The sequence below is a fragment of the Symphalangus syndactylus genome, chromosome 21, assembly GCF_028878055.3.
Source record: "Symphalangus syndactylus isolate Jambi chromosome 21, NHGRI_mSymSyn1-v2.1_pri, whole genome shotgun sequence".
Taxonomy (NCBI): domain Eukaryota; kingdom Metazoa; phylum Chordata; class Mammalia; order Primates; family Hylobatidae; genus Symphalangus; species Symphalangus syndactylus.
Window position 1 is genome coordinate 73649108 of NC_072443.2, and position 16849 is coordinate 73665956.

The 16849-nt window shown below is 37.5% G+C and overlaps 1 long non-coding RNA gene across 1 annotated transcript in view; it reads right to left on the reverse strand.

Annotated features, from left to right (window-relative positions):
- Window positions 1-6857: 6857 nt before the first annotated feature.
- LOC134735489 (uncharacterized) overlaps window positions 6858-16849 on the reverse strand; it is a 71393-nt gene continuing 61401 nt past the window's right edge. Inside the window, exons 4-5 of the long non-coding RNA XR_010118666.1 lie at window positions 13051-13123; window positions 6858-6894 (exon numbers count right to left, since the gene is read on the reverse strand). This is a non-coding gene — a long non-coding RNA (uncharacterized lncRNA). The remainder of the gene's footprint in view (window positions 6895-13050; window positions 13124-16849) is intronic.

Consider the following 16849-nt stretch of genomic DNA (forward strand, 5'->3'; position numbering starts at 1 on the left):
CAAACAGCACCTGCATACACCCATGTGAACCTAATTTTTTTCCAGAATCTTAGCTGCAACAGAGTCTAAGAATTACAGATTTTTGCTATCTAACTGGTGACATTGGAAGAAAAGCAAAATGTGTGCTAAGTGACAATTTACCACATCTACCATAATGGGTATCCTAAGAGTAACTGTCCAACGGGCATGAGATTCTCCTGTGTCAAGTTCAATTCCAACCAGAAGTTCCTTCTAATAAAGGGAACACCACTCTTCCCCACCTCTATCTTCTAAATCTTCCCCCCACACACATGTGATGGGATAGATGAGAGAGATGCGAAGTTTACGACTGAGGGCTAAAGGATAAGTGTGTGAAATGCACGGAAGTATTGCAGCAGGGATAAATGGGGTCAAGGAATGCCAAGAGTGGTTGCAGCCAGTAGGAGAAGAAGGAATGAAATCAGGAGCCCTATAGGGCAGCAGAAGACTGGCAGTTGCTAAGGAGTCAATGCAAAGGGAAAGCTGAGAATGTCTTCCATGGGTCATTTGTCTCTAGGGAACCAATACCTTGTGACCAGCATATCTATTACTAATGGAGGACAAATGTGGCATCATTCCCTGAGGTCAGAGATGTGTGTAATTAACTAATACTAAGCATGTTACAAATACACAGTGCTCTACAGACTATAATTCATAATCACTTCCACGGGAAAACAAAATTTACAAGTCAATAGAAATTGAGTTATTTCCTTTTGAAAATGTTTTATATTCTGATATAGGATCTATATAAACATATATGTTACATATATGTAATTACGAATTATCATAATGAAACAGACACTCAAAAATCTATCACCTAACTTAGTAACTATTAATACACAGCTGAAACTGCCTGTGTATGTTCCTCTGATACCTCTGACACTTTCCTCTTTATTCCTAAGGAAACATTATCCCAAAGTTTATGATTTTTATTTCCTTGCTTCAAAAAACATAGTGTTATCACCTATGCATGCAATCTAAAATAATTTCAAATTTGCACATCTCAATTTATTTTTATAATAGAAATTAATAGTCTTGTTGACAAATATCTTTCAAATCTATTTGTTGGAATTAGAAAATGAATCTAAATCTTGGGCATTTCCAAGAAGAATAGAAAAAAGAAAAGCAGGTATCGTCCATGAAAGCTTAATTCACCTTATAATTTGAGCAAGTTTTCATTTAAAAAAATAGTTTAATCATAAAATCCTTTTAGACGTGCTAGCCTATTAAAACAGTGGCTAATTTTAACTGTTTTTCACAATGGCGAGCCAGTCGCAGAGTTAATGAAATTAAGCTTCCTTCATTTCTCTCAAATTCCCCCCACAAAGAAGAGCTGTAATGTGCAAAATGCAGCATAAATACATGGCTGATTTTCAGGACTCTAGCCACCACTGATTTGTCACACTGCCTCTTAACAACATATTTGTATTTTGTAAAATGTATAATTTTTGTCAGCCCCTGAACAAATATATTTACATAACTGTGTCTAACGAGAAATTACATTTAACTTCTCAGAAATGACAATAACTAAAACCTGAACTGCCAATTCCACTTCATTAGTGTGGTAGAAACGCATTCCAAATGTTAATAAAAATTCCAACATGCTGATAAATTAGAGCTTCTAAGGAGCATGTGACACCTTGGTTAATATATTCAACCTCAATTATATTTCTCTTCAGCACCCTGTTATCTGGAACCTTTGCTGGCAATCAGAGGTGCTGTTTTTCAGCGGCCAATTTTCTAGATAATGTAGCTTATCAACACTGTGGGTAAACTTGCCAATGGAATCAGGCTGCACTGAACCACACACACGCTAATTGCATCCCTTTTTTATGCATATTTACAGACTGTCACTTCAAAGAAATCAGTGGCCCATTGAGGCACCCAGTTAGCTGGAAGAATTGCCTCTTGCAAATGAAAATTAGCAAACAAGCTAGTGATAAATATGAAATGAACAAAGTGTAAAAATACTGTTTTGTTCCAAAACTTCCTTGTCATCCCAATTTATACTCCCAAATAGAAGGAGTTTTGAACATAGGATTTACCTTTTGTTTCAAATAAAGACAGAAAGAATTCTTCCTTAAACCCACTAACTAGGTAAAAGCCTATTAGCTTTTCCTTCTTCTCCCACGCCACCCCCACCCTAAATTTCTATTCACATAAACAGGTTATTAAATCCCGTATTAGATTTGCTTTGGAGTTTGAATAGACAAATGACATGTTAACACTTCAGAAACAATTAACCCTGGGAACTTAATTAAGTTCTTCTGACTTAAAGGAAGCACATTTCAAAATAATGTTTCTAAACTCTCCGAATTTGCTCAAGAATAGCAATGCTTTCCTTCTCTTAAGTATTCATAAGTTCTACTTAACAGCAGAAAGCTTTGCCTGGCTATATATGGGTAAAGGTTATGGTGTTACGAGCCTACTGTAATAGGACTACCTCAGAGTGAATATTAAAAAAAAAAAAAAAAAAAAACAGGTACCGAAAAATAACAATTATAAAAAACATTTTCCAAAAGCCCAAAACTCTAGGCTTACATGAAAGAGAAGATGATTTTATAGCTACATCCAGGAGCTTGACATAATCCACGACACTGAGCTATGAGTTTGTCTGAAATCCTTTTCCTTGCTTTTCAGAATAACATTTGTAAATCTTTTATCACTACAACAATGTTTTAAAGCACTAGTAGGTTTTGAAACGCATGTCATTTTAATATAAGCAGGTCATTTTAATATAATAGAAAATAAACCACAAACCAATTGAACTATAATTTCTTTTAAAGGTCTTGTGCCAAGCTGAGCAATTTAGAGTGGCAAAACTCAACAAATAAGTGGCACTTAAAATCTTAGCTTACAGCTAAGGTCCAGTGAAACTTTATTTGGTTTGGAGTATGAAGCATCAGTCCTGCTATGTGACACAATTTTCAAGACTCCTAAATTCCTCATCACTAACATTAGATATACAATGTCATTTGAGAGATTTTGTTTTATTTTGTTTTGTTTTAACAGAGCATGAGTAACAACATAAATATTGATATGAAGACTGGGAAAACATTGCTATTTTAAGAAACAGACTACACCTACATGCCGACTGCTCAGTTGTTATACGAGAAAAGCAGGATTCTTTAGTAAATTAGTGCTCATCTGTGTACACTAATTTAGATAATTGTTTTACATCACTTTCCAATTTGCAACATAATTCCATGTTTATATGTCTGCTTCCTTGCCCAGACTGGAAACTCCTTGAAGACAGGAATCAAATTTTCTAGAAAGATGAATAGGGCATAGATCTCAAGAATTCACTGAGGAGTTCCTGGTGTGGAGGGGTGAAAAGATGCTCAAACAGCTATCACGTACCAGGAGAGGAACAAAGAGCTATGGGGTACAAAGAAGGCACCAGTTTTATTGCACTCAGGGGTATTGGGAGATGAATCACACCGTAGATGACACTGGAACCAGACCTTAAAAGGTATGTAAGATTTCATCCCGACAGGGAAAGGCATTTCAGGCTGATCAGACCACACAAGCAAAACAGAAGGCATGAGAGTAAATGGACCATTCCTGGAAGAGAGATGTTCAGTGATGCTAAAGCCTACGCTGGGATTGGAGGTGGGGGACATGCACACTATGTACAAACAGAGAGGAGGCTATCTAAATTCTACACGTGATTATGTCACCTTTACCTTTTGTACATGGGGACGTAGTGTGAGCACTTCCAGAATCTAAAAGTGTTCACGAAGACTAATTTTTAAATGTCCTGATTAAGGACAAATTTATAACAATTTTAATTTTTGAATTAGTGCTATCAAATTATATACATTTGTGCTTTAGCGCTATCAAATTATATAAATACATATTCACACTTGCATAGGGTTTGTCTATAACACAGTACAACTGATTTCACAAGACACACACAAAAATCTATCACATTACTCTATATGGGTGCATTAAGAAATATGTCTCAATCACTCTTGAATCAAAGTAAGTATTAATAAATTCCCCTGTCTCCTAAAGGGGCTCATTGAAATTTGGCTCAAGCTTTAATCCTAAAACTGTTCAGAGGAAAAGACGACACACTTGTAAATAATGTGGCTCTAGTATCTTATCTAAAAATTTATATTGAAAATGGTTTTTATATTTAAGATTCAAAAACAACAGCTTTTCTGAATAGGCAAAACAAAACATAAGAATTATGTAATACCAAAGCTAGTCGTTGTTTTTGGAGAAAATTCTTTCAATTGATTAATATCATCATTCACTATTTTTTAGCTGTTGTATAATACAGACATTGCTTCTACAAAATTAAAAGGAAAATAATAATAGTAACAGTAACAATAATAATATGGTAGTAGCTAATGATTTTAGCATGATCACTACCTGCCAGGAAGGAAGCCAGAGACTTTACTTACAAGGTCACATCTAAAATTCCTATAAATTCCTAAAAGTACATATTTCCAGCCCTATTTTTAATAAAATAAGACACAGATAATATCTTTTGACTAAGAATGCAGGCTAGTTGATGGCAGAGCCAGGATTCCAATCTGGGTCACACCCTTCCCAGTCTATGGCTGTAACCACTTATAACATGCTGCTCTTTCTAAATAATGTTATACTGTTTCTCTTCTTAAAAATGAGTTTGGCTGAATTCTGTTTGGAAAATAAAGATGAAGTGGGAAAGAGAGGAACAAAGAGAGAGGGAAAGGGGAAAGAGAGAAAGAAAGAGAAGAAGAGGGAAAGAGAGGGTGAAGAGGAAAAAGAGGGAAGCAGAGGGGGAAAATCAACTAAACAACCTTAGTTTTCTGGGTGTTCCTGTAACTCTCTGTACTTCTCATTCTACACACTTCATACTCTTTTCCCTGGTCTAGCTCTGCGATAGATTGTAAGCTGCATGGGGGCAGGAACTATGTCTGTCTTGATCACAGTCGTACTTCTCTAGGGCCAGTAGAGAACCAGCACATAGTGGGCATTCCATAAATAAAATACAACAATATATTTTCTTTTTCTCCACGGCTTGAATATTTCACTTTTCATGTTGTCCTGTTCTATACATGGGCTCAAAAGAAATGTGCCAACACCTAAGACTATAAGTATAGAATAATTTTGTTATACTGTACCTGCACATTTGCAATCACAGATTATTTATGTCTATGTAGCACTGTTTTGCCGTTGCCATTAGTATGGGCCTCCTAAGTAAGGCCGCTGGAGTCCCATGGTGCTGTCCTTGTTATTCACCCATCTCTGACTGGATGCTAGGCAAACCTAAAACAAAGAGTAGGGTTCTTCTGCCTTCTTTTAACTTTGTAAAATGTAATTCTCTGTGAGACAATTTGAGGATAACGCTAGAACCAGAAATTTCACCAGCCTCAGCATTCCACAGAGGTCAAAGCTCACTTTAATCTTTTCTTTTAACCAAAACATTTACAATGAGCCCAATTAAGAATGGCTTTCAAGAGGACTATTGCCCTACTTCATACTGTTAATCAAGAAATGATAAGTTTCAATCTGTAAATATTTGCTCCACGTTCAAATTTGAAAAACTGCATATTTATTTCATAAATGAATTTACCTAAGTAGTTTAAATGTGTATCATGTATTTGGCCCTTCTATGCTAACTTTGTTTTGCTTGAGCTTCATCAAACACCTGTTTTGTACTGACACTCCTATAAAAAATTTTTTTCTGGTTTTTTTTTTTTTCCTTTGCTGTTCTATTTTTCCCCCCTTTTCTCTTCTTTCCCAAGTCCTTCACTTTGGGGGCTAAAACAGCAATTTTTATGTTTATTCTAAAATCCCCCCTTCTCTCCGTGGTCAGGAGGAGATTTTTTTTTCTTTTTGTCAAAATTATTCACAACCCACAGAATGAAGGGTGAGCACAAAATAAACTCCAGCTCACGGGGCAGGGGAAAAAAAGTGTTGTTTGAAGAGTAGGGCTTTGGAAAATTCACTGAGCTCAGGACAAAATAAACAGACCTGGAACTAACTTGAGAGCAAGAATATTCTGAGCGAGAAGCCAAGCGGGTAGCCAGAGCAAAACAGAACGTCCTGAACATCCATTCTGTTTTCATTTCAGGAATTAAGAACACCTTAGACTTCACTAATTGTTTTGATCTGAGTAGTCTATTTGGGAGTTTTAGTAAATCCAAAAAAAACCTGGAACAACTTTGATGAGACATAAAAATGCAAATAGTTTACTTAATATTTAAAAGAAAAAACGAGGAGCGGGTGGGAGGGAGGGAGGTAGGAAGAGAGAAAGGAGAAAGAAAGAGGAGAGAGTACCTTTGAAAGTTTTTAAAAATCGGTAAAATGTAATTTGTGCTGAATATTTTTGACACAAGTCACCCTATAATTGCCATTTCTGCAAGGTGTCTCAATTACGAGAGCACGGCGTGGCGGTCTAAATGCCTATACGTTTGTCTGAAGAAGAGAAAAAAAGCCACAACATTGTCTATTCAGTGTCAAAAAGCCTTTTCTTTAACTACAGAGGGCTTGGACAGAACTCAGGAAATACTTCAGCTGGAAAAGAAATGTTAAAAGCTACCCTTCAAGCTATTGGAAAACCTATTATCAAATGTTAAAACCTTTAAAAAAAAAATCCATGAGTGTCCCCAGCATGATGACATATCTTTGTTTAGCAAAGGTTGATCATCACTGATTACCAAAGACAAAATAACAATGGATGCAATGTAACTCCTAATTAGGAATCGCGAGGCTTAAATTAAGAAACTCAGGGAGAACAGGTATCTGATTACGTATGTTCTCTCAATGCCGGCACCATATTTACTTACAGAAAATGCAATAGATGTTTCTCTTTATCACATCTCTAAGTCATAATGTCAGCACTTTAGACTCTGCTAGCTGTCACTGTGTGTTAAGAACCTAAAAAGAAAAAAAAAAAAAAAACCAGCATAACTTTCCTTCAGAAGAAAACACTGTGTGGAAAAATATACATAGTGTATATGCATATGCAGACAACCTTTCACTATTTCTCTCGGTTCATAGAACATAATGAGAATTAATTAGCACATTCCTAAATCATTAGCCCCAATTTCCTCTCTAATGTGTGCATCTACCCATAACTGAAGATTTTGTAAAGAAAGGAGACAGAAACCAGAAAGCTGGGGTCAGAGGCAGATGCACAGATGCACGTATAAATGGATGCACTGTGATTGTACCTCTTTGTGATGCATAATCACAAATGATTTTAATTCAACCCCTTCACTGTGAGCTAGCCCTTTTTTTTCCCTGTTCTAAATACGATACCTACAAGACCTCCAAATTCATTTCTTACAGATTTTAAAGATTTAAAAATTTCTCCAAAATGCCACGTCAGTCAAAAAAGAAAATGATTGGCTTTTAAAATTATAATTTAAAGCACATTGACTAGAGGGTATGTTTTCATTAAAATTTAACCCCTTTTTAAGCTCAGACGTCTGGGGCTTTTAGGAAAATACTGAAAATTTGGGTTTTTACCTCTATATCTTTCTTCGAAACAAGAGCTACAAAATAAAAAGCTCTGAATGGCAATAGACAGTTTCCCATGTTAATATAAGACGATGTCTTTCAATATACACCTCAACACAGTATTGCTTATACTCATTTGAGATACACAGAAATACATAGAAAAATCAAGAGCCTATCACTGCCATCTGTAAATGTTTAAAAATTAAATCTAACAAGTAAGCTTTAAGTAATAAATATAAGGAAACCTTATTTTTCTTAATGGGATCAATTTATGTCCCCCAAGGGGATTTTTTTTTTTTTAGTAACCTTTTTCTACTATGAATAATCATTCTTACATCATGGTAATATTCCATTAAAACATAAATTATTTTTAAAAAGTAAGATATTTGGCAAAGCAGCCCCTAAACATAACAATACCATACAACAAAATGATAGATTGTTCAAAACAGTTTATTTTTTCTTTATGCCAGCTTAAAACAAATTACTTCTTGGTGGTTACACAAATCTTTACGTGATAAAATGGAAAAGAACTATACAAAACAATAGAGTGCATCTAAAAACTAATGAAATCCCCATATGATCTGTGGTCTAATGAATAGTATTTTGTCAAAGTCAATTTCCCACTTTTGATATGTACTATGGTTATATAAAACGTTAACATTGGAGGAAGCTGGGTGAAGGGCATACTATAACTCTCTTATTTTTACAACCTCTTATGAGCCTACAATTACTTCAAAATAAAAGACTTTTTAAGAATTACTTCTGTATGATTTTTATAAGTCTGAATTCCCAGACATTGTGTTTGATTTTCGCACTCCAAGGAATGGAATAGATTCTCACTAAAATTCAGATCTATAACTTATAGAGAGATTTCTGAAAGGTTCAAAAATGCATCCTTCAATTGACTCAGATCAGAAGGAAGTCTGATATAAGCATTATCTTCAAAGTTCTTATCAAGACCATATTTCTAATCTTCTTATAATTTATTTGCCCTAATCTCTGTACCTTCCCACAGCTCCAGGCAGAAATGTCTCCACATCTCACAGCAGTAAAGTTTAGTTGTCAAGAGCCTATATTCAAATTGTTGCTCTGACATTACCTACATGACCTTGGTCAAGTTGCTCCCTCTTAGAGCTCAGTTTGCTCATCTGTGAAATGGGGATAATTATAGTATCCCCTGCATAGGGTTGTCATGAGGACTGAGTGAGGTCACAAGTGTAAAGCCCTAAACACAATGCCGGGCATCTGGCAAGCACTATGTGAGTATCCAGAACCACACAGAGCTTCCGGTAAATGCTTGTCCCTCCTCTTGTTAACTGTGTGATCTAACCTCTCTACAAGCTTCAGTTCCCTTGTCTGTAAAAGAGATCATTGATGCAGTGTCTGTACTACGGTAAGTGTCCAGCACTGGACTGTTTCATGAGTGTTGCTCTTTTCACATTACAAATATTTGCTACAGCTCTCTGTTTTGCTGCACTATGAGACCTTAAAAGGTAGAAGTCAGGTATTATTCCATCTTTCTGTCTCTTGGCCAGTGTAGGCACAAAGTAGATGTTCCATAAGCATTTGTGAAATTGCCATTTTTAAAAAGTTACTGATTGAAAAGTGAAATATTAAAATAAGCCATCTGAACCACATCACAAAGGATCATAGGAATGAAAATGACATTATACTTTGACACTTTTGTTGCCCCAAATTTTTCTTTTTAGATGATGGTACTTTTAGGTTTTCAGATATTGAATTTGTAAAACTAACCCTCCAAGGGAGTGACCTCTGGGTTCCTAACCACAGTAGGCATACCCCCCATTATCTTGAAATCCTAAGGACTAGAGCAACTAAGTGAGTGCAAGTTATGCCCATGAGAGACACCACAAATCAATGGGACGCCTCACCTGCCTTAATTAACATATTCCAATGTGCTTTGGGTTAAACAAATACTCTTGAACATTTAACAAATGTTCACAGTAATAACTTCGACTGCTACAGTTCTCTATCACACCATTTATTCCTGTGTTCTCTCTTCAGCATTATAAAGGGGCCTCTCCATAATCCTGAAGTCATTTAGAAGACTGGGATATTGTATTCAGGACATAGTTGGTTTTCTGTCAGAAGTACTTACTGACTGTGACTCGAGAAATCCTCATACAGATAAATCTAACACCACAATAATTCAATATTTTTTCTCCAAAACAAAGCCATTAGTGTTTTATTAGAAGAAATATTTCATCCCTCTCTCTCTCTCTCTCTTTAAACATGCCACAGATGTAGCACTCTGTGTGGGTTGTTAGAAAGTCAAAGAATATAATTTCTTGATTAACTGCCATACACAGGATCCAAGTTTTGTACAATTTTGGTAGTTAACCCCACCACCTCCCATAAGCGGTTACTGCTAAACCTTCCAAATAAGCACATTTATGATAAATCACTTGGAGCTGTTTAAGTGGATCAGGTCTTAAGTTATTCCTTGGGATAGATCATGTCATTTTCAATGTGCACGAACTACAGGAGAGAAATTCCACTGTAAACCTCTGCCGCGGTATCTTCGTTTCCCTTGCAGGCTTTAGGGAGTCTCAGTCAATATTTCTTATCTTATTTTTAAATATCTTGTGGTCTCAGAAATGGTTGGTGATTCAGAAATTACATCAGGAGTCTAAAGATAGACTACGGGCTTATGACTTCAATAAATGCAGTGGTTCTATAACAGGAAAAGAAAATGCCTGTTGGTTTTAAGACTATTGGGAATCAAAAGAGTTATTCATAGTTTGGCCAGTTAGAGTCTATCTCTCCAAAAGCAAGTTACCTTCTCTTCTCAACCATCCATCTACTTAACTGGGTGCATGAATATAAATCACAAGGCCTCCTAGATATTTATATAGTGCTGAATTCAGAGATATGGACACCTTTTTACAGACTCTACCCCCACCACTACAAATTGTTTTGTGAAACAGTTTCCATGTTGGTTATTTTCAAAATGGAGTAACTGATTTGATTTGGAAATGACATTAGCAAAAGCAGGGGAAAAAATCAGGTCTCCCATGTACATGGTAGATGCTCCTCTATGTCACCCTACCTCAATGAGTTATTCGCCCCACATTACTATAAGGCAACCTCTGGCATGAAAATTCTTTGCAGGTGACCTTGGAGGAGTTATGCTCCTCCTTTTCCAGTACAGGCACAGCTGCAGCTCATCTTATTTCAAACAGGATTAGTCCACCAATGCATAAATGACAAGAAACTGGCTCCTCTTGCCTTCATGCCCAATTCAGACTCTCAGACATCTTCCCCATTTCCCTGAAAGTTTATCTTCTTTTACATTGGAAATGTGTTTCCCTAAAAGTGAATGTATTTGGGTTTTATCCAGACAACCCTCCTTTCTTTAGTTCCAAGTGGGGATGAGGCGGGGGGGATATAAGAATTCTGGTACAAATGACAGTCAACGCATCATGAATTTCTAGTAAGAAAAAAACCAATACCTATTGTTACCCTTTTCTTGAATCTCCCACCCATCTAATTATGGGTTAATATATTTTCACTTAAAATTTTAAAATTAAATTTTTTGAATACACTTTTAGATTCATATTACTTAAATGTCCCATAGTAAACATGAACCACTTTTGCAGTTAAAAGTATTCTTTTAAAATAAATCTGATAAAATTCTATCATCTTTTTCTTCTTTTAAAATAGAAAATACCGTAAGGAAATCGCTCCGATACCTATGCCAAGTTTTGTTTGCCTTGTTTTTGTTTGTTTGTTTGTTCAGTTCTGGTTTTGCTTTTTAAGTTTCCTTGACCCTTCTAGATGGTCTTATTATTAGATTAGAATTCTTTCAATAATTGACTACTAAAAAGTGTTTTTCTGAATATATAGACTGAGAATGAAGGGGAAAAACATGAAGAAAAATGTCCTCTAAGTTTTCCTACACATATCCTATAATTTTCCAGTTGGCTTAGCCACTGAACATATTTAAATAACCAACCAACATATTTATTTAACATTCGGCAGATGGACATGATAGGAACATCATGATTTTCAGATGTACTTTTATAACTGCAAGGTTTTCTTCGTGCCAGGATCACAACAGGTTCTTAAGGTAAAGCTGCCCCTACCTGCTGTTTCTTCAATGTTGGAGCAACTCTCAACCCAAACATGTCCACTCAGATTAATTTAAATCCCTGACATTAAAGTGGAAATCAAATCATTCTCTTCAATCTATTTTTTACCAGCAGCATAAAAGAGACTATTTTACATGTTAATAGTAATCTGATGTGGTTGTATAAATCTGATATAAATATGATACTCTGTTTGGAAATGATGCTAATTTAGTTTAAAATGGAGATTACATTTCAACTTGTAAAAGAGCAGGATGGAATATTAGCATTCATGGCTGTTATATAATTTCCCTTTACACTACACAAGTGTTACTCAAAATCTTTTCTGAGCCTCTTTGTCCAAAGATTTCCCATTCTTCCTATAAGAAAAAGGACTTCTCTATTTAACTATAAGTTAAACAGGTGGTACAGACCCTTGAAAAAAGATTAACAACAACATTATAAATGCATTTTTGAAGAAACATTTGAAGTTACAATGTAATAAACTGAACAGAATGTCATAAGAATGTCAAACTGGGCACTGTAAAAATAAATGTTATTCCCAAGGAAAATAAAAAGTCTGCATATTTATGTAACATTCAGCAGATGGACGTGATATTAATATAGGGTTTTCAGTTGTACTTTTATAGCTACTAGATTTTCTTGCCTAACTTGGCAACCCGAGGCACCATTTGAGTTTTGGATTTGGACAATACTGCAACAGATGTCCAGACCAATAAAATAAATTCCTTAAGGGCTATGCTTAATTTGTGTAATTGATCAATTTTGGTTACATAGGCCTCAGCTCACCAGCATGTAACTGCCTTCCACAAAAGCTTTGCAGTTGGGATTTCGTTCCATATGTTACAAGAGTTTATGGACTCTCTTTGATAACGCTGCAGATAGAAATGGGCCTGCGGTGACACCTGTTGGCAACCAGCGGTGAAAAATAACAAGGGATGGAGTGGGCGGTTCTGGGGCAGGGTTTCTGCACCTTGGCGCTATTAACATTTGGGGCCAATTCTTTATTGTGTGTGTGTTGTGGGGGTGGCTGTGCTGTGCATTGTAGGAGGTTTAGCAGGATCCCTGGCTTCTACCCACGAGATGCAAATAGCATCCTCCCCCAGATGTGACAACCAAAAATGTCTCTAGACGGTACCATATGTCCCACAGAGGACAACAGCCCCCCAGGGAGAACTCTTGCAGTAGAGTGGATGCTTCTGAAAGAGGCACACATTGGAATGGCTTCAGTTTCCTCACATTTTTTTTCTAAAAAAAAAAACAAAACACAAAGCACTTTTCTTTCTTTCTTGCCTTGAAGTCTCTCAATCTAATAATAGTTTTACGGACAACTCATGAAAATTTTGCCCCAACAGATTGTACCTGTAATAGATGTGCTGAGCCCCATCCTTGTCACCGCACGCAGGTGGGTGGTAATTAAGACATGGATTTTGAAGCCAAACTCTAAATGTTCATCACTCACCTATTAAACTTGCCAGAGTTGCTATGTTAATTATCTCCCCGTATCCTTGATTTAGCATAATACGGCCTGCAGCCTGTGACAGAAATTAAAGGAAAGACGAGTGACCTCTTTTGTGATTGTGCTAATAACTACATGATAATAAATTAGTTTTCAATTTTCAGAAGACTTTACATAGCGAAAAAAATGGAGCAAGTGTATGATACACAAACTTGATAAAAGATGGCTGATCAGCACCAACTTTGAGTCTTCTTCTTTAAATTAGTTTCCAACCGATGTAAACAGCACATCTGAATCAAACTGCAGTATTATTTTTCTGGCTCAGTACATTACATTGCATTAAAGATAATAATAATGAGAAGATTATGTCAGTCTGCATTTTACGTTGGATATTTTAGCAATCAAATCCTATTTATATAACTTTTTCAGGGGTAGAGAAAACTTTGACATACACACTGTACACACACCATGCATACACACACCATACACAAAAGATTTTTCCAGTAAGACATATTGACTTGAAGAATTCCTACTAATATCAGAATAAAAACATGTGAAGTAAAATGACTCATCCAATAGCAAAGACGCGCCATGACTTCTTGGCATGTTTTGTGCCTTCCTTACATCTGCTCCTGCCTCTAACAGCTTTCTTCCCTTGGCTGGCAAAACCCAAATAAGAATGTACAGGAAGCATGGCCCCACTCTGATGTACAATAATATTTAGCTAATTAGAAGAGTCCTCCAGCTCATTATGCTAGGCAGTAGGAAGGAAGAAACTACATGAAAGCGTGACACTTGCTAAGCCCTAGGATGGTGTCAAAGCTGAACTGCCATCACTTTCTCCCATTTCTTTATAGACTTGGTCGGATTGCAATTTCTTTCCTTGAAAATCAGTTTTGACTTTGAGAGAGAAGGATCCCTTGAACACTGCACCATCTTCTGGCCAAACGCTTAACTACAAGTGCTTAATTAAAGTGTAAAGTCCCAGATTTCTGAGAATGACTGCCAAATTAGTACGTACTTGGTATATTTCATTATTCCTACTTTAAGACAGCACAATAGACAGAAACACAGGGCATTTTCCTTCTGATTAAATGACAAGGCACTGGAACTCTGTTTTAATACAGCTTTGTGCTTCATTCACAGTCTCAAATAATTTTTTATTCCACAGATATTTGTGGAAAGCCATGTATAGATTTGGCACTTAGAACTGGACCCACAGAAGGGTAAGACATGGTTCCAGCCCTCTGAGAGCTTACAACCTAGTCATATAATTATGAAATGTAAAGTGGATGTATTCTGAATAGCCCAGACAAGAAGTGCAATAGGAATTAGGAGGTGATATCTGAGGACAGACCTTGTAGGAAAAGATTTATTGTAGACGGTGGGCCTTAAATTATGATGAAGAATGATGATGCTGACGCTAATGATACTTAAGATATGCCAGGCGCTGTGCTAAGCCCTTTACAAATATTGCCTTAATTAAACAGCTGAATTTTACGGATGGGTAACCCAGCAAGGGAGTGTAAAAGGATAAGACTCAAGCTCCAGTTACCTGGACGCCATAACTCACGCTCTGAACCACTCTCCTGTACTGTCTCTTGTGACAAGGATTTGATTCACAGAAAACGGGGTTTCTGGGGGAAGGAAACAAAGTCAGCAAAGATGGAAACAGGGATATGCAGTGGAAGCTCTAGAATTTCTCTGTAGGAGGGACTTGAGATAGAAATCTGTTTGCGGGTGAAGGGCTGCTCAAAGATGTGATTCTTTGCAGCTATGTTTGCAGAGGATGCACAAGGATCCTACCTAAAAGAAGAGAAGCAGATGGGGATCTCAAGAAGGGCTAGCCTCCCAGAACACCTAGGGCTGCTGCCACTGGAAATATGCGCTGCATCTTCAAGCAAGAGCAAGGAATCCAATGGGGCTGGAGAGCTAAGTGGTTCAGAAGGCATCACAGGAAATGGGATTTGAAAAGCAGGCTGGAAAAAGACCAAAGTATTCACAAAGTTGCAGGTGGGTCTCAAGATATATTTGGTGTAGAATAATGAACCTATTCAAATATTATACAAAAGTTAATATGTTCTCAATATGCTGGGTTGAGGGAAAAGGTACGAAGCAGTGAGATAAAAGGCTCTAGCATTAATCAAGATATTCGTCAAGAGAAAGAAAAGAAAGGGACCAATGTGAGAAGCATTTCAAAGAAAGTCAATGTGGCAGGGGAGGGGTGGGGGACGGCCGCTGGTCACAGAAGGAAGAGGGTCCCTGCAGACAAAGCAGGAGACGAACAACTTCCCAAGTGCTTCAGTTTTGTAGTGAAGCGCAGAAGGGACACCAGGTGATGAAGTCAAATTTTCAAAAATAAAGGAAGATGTAAATTTTTGGAATACTGTATTTCTGAAGATATGGGCAACCCAAAATAGAATGTCCAATATGCAACTGATGCCCATACTAACAGCTCACTTTGAACTGAGCTCACGGCTGCAGGTACAGATGTGGAAGTCATTTACACCAAACTCAGAGATGAACACGTGAGGACGACTGACTTTCAGAGGAGGCAAGAAATGGCAGAGCGGAACAGACAGCCAGGCCTGAACGTGTTGGGACATTCCCCTTTGGAAAGGAGTGATGTGAGAAGCCAGAGAATGGGCAGAGAGGAGACATTAGAGGGAGGATAAAAGTCACAATGACAGAAGAGCAGTGCAATATCAAAGAGATTATGGTTATTGGTGACTGCTACAGAAAGATCATGAAGAGCATCTCAAAATGTTTGTGTCTTACAAATATGTACTGAGCATCCACTATGTGCCTGGTACTGTCCTGGGGCCTGAGGATAGAACAGTGAGCAAATCAGACTCTGTCCTCAATGAGCTTACATTTTAAGGAGGAGAGGATAGAAAACGCGCAAATTAATATGTTAAATCAAACCACAAGAAATTGCCAGTATTTGTCCGGTTTTGACCTACAAAATGTGCATTGTCATGTGGTTCTACTTAATGCAGTGTCACGTGGTGGCAGATGTCGTGAAGAAAATAAAACAGGGCAAGGAGAAAGAGCATGCCATGGGGAGAGGGGCTTAGGCAGTGGGGTCAGGAGAGGCCTCCTTAACATGCTGATATTATTATTTATATGGGCATGAATCAAGTGGGGAAATGGGCCATGCGGGTGTCTCAGCACCATGGGCAGAGGAAACAGTGGCACACAGACTGTGGGGTTGCAATGTGCTTAGAGAGAAGAAAAAGCCAATGGACTTGGCTACTGGATGATCACTGTGGAAGGTTTGCCTGTAGAATGGTGAAGACTAATGCCAGGGATCAAAAATACTGCAGAGAACGAAGGGGAGTCTGGGGGCTCCAGAGACATAAGTGTAAGCAGCTTGTTTGTTTACACATAGAATCATTTGTTCATTCAACAAAATGAATGAGTCAAAGGAAAAAGGATCTTGGGAGATGGCAGAATCAAGTGAAGCTGTTGCAAGTGACCAGAGACCTGTGCATATCTACAGCAAAAGAAAACCCTGAGAGGGTAACCAGAGATGCTGAAGGCATAAGGCACACTTGAGGAGACACAAGGGGAATGGATGTGGCCGTGGGTAAATGCGGAGGGAGCTAGCATCTGATACAGTCATAATCTAACCCAGGCATTGCAAACTCAAATTTTAGGCAGGTGAAGTAAAGGTGGGAGGTGGGCTGGCCAGGTGACATTTAACAGGGCATGGTGGGGATTGAGGCAACCTGGAGACATCATGCCCTATGGAAAGTGGGCAGCCAAGCCTCAGCTCAGGCTTTGGCCATGCAGAAATGAG